This window comes from Metschnikowia bicuspidata, assembly GCF_001664035.1.
Source record: "Metschnikowia bicuspidata var. bicuspidata NRRL YB-4993 chromosome Unknown METBIscaffold_1, whole genome shotgun sequence".
Classification (NCBI taxonomy): Eukaryota; Fungi; Ascomycota; class Pichiomycetes; order Serinales; family Metschnikowiaceae; genus Metschnikowia; species Metschnikowia bicuspidata.
This window is the reverse complement of record NW_017387731.1, coordinates 2,150,490-2,151,311: the sequence shown is the minus strand read 5'-3', so window position 1 is coordinate 2,151,311 and position 822 is coordinate 2,150,490. Positions and strand designations below refer to the sequence as shown.

Below are 822 nucleotides of genomic sequence, written 5' to 3'. Positions count from 1 at the left end.
TTCTGTAGAGGCTTGTATTTGTTTGAGGAAACATCATATCATAGGGTTTCACGGAAAGGATGTAAAACCTTATCACCAAAGAAGAATTTGAAGAAAAAACATATAATAGATCGCAACATGGGCTCAGGTGAGAAAGCGCGAGCACCAATTCACGAAATCTTCCAAAGAGGATGTGACCCCCTCAAAAAAGACTTCAGCCCATTTATTTTAGTCAGCCACTTGAATTGAATTAGCTAAACATCATCGTCCCATATGATATGTTGTTCTGCGGGCCCGTGATCATGAATCATTTGACAAGGTGGCAAGACGTACATTAGTCTTTCCCTCCTGGTCCCTAAGCAAATAAAACCTAAGAACGATTTTAACAAACCAATCAAAGTTTCTTAGATTGTCGAAGAGAGCATCTTAAGAAGCCAGCATCTTCCCTACTGGGGCTTGAATGGCCTTTTTCTTTGTGATGAAATGTGCTCTAAAAGGAGTGAAATTATGTCTTGGTAAACAACAGAATATTTCACAAAATTAATTGATACTTTCATATATATATCTTAGGCAAATTCGTCAAAAGAAATCCTAAAATACTTTCCGTAACATATTCTAAACTGGATCTTTCAGAGGCTATTAACTCCTACTTGTGGGAGAGGCCACGGGATAACAGAGATGTCTAGGCGAGATAGACCGCCTGACACGTGATAAGTTGTCGGCTTGAAGGAAAGACTGGTACGCTTATCCTAATATTCTTGATACCGGAAGTGTACGGTAATAATAAAGGGTGACCTTCATTAGGGTGATCTACTGTTATGTATTAAGGCGTACTCATCTTTA

General features: G+C 38.8%; 1 protein-coding gene across 1 annotated transcript in view; it reads right to left on the bottom strand.

Moving 5' to 3' along the window:
* The window catches only part of MAK21 (RNA-binding ribosome biosynthesis protein), a gene marked incomplete at both ends in the record, with an annotated part of 4,543 nt that overhangs the window by 1,827 nt on the left and 1,894 nt on the right, over window positions 1-822 (bottom strand). The gene's annotated exons all lie outside the window — the stretch shown is intronic.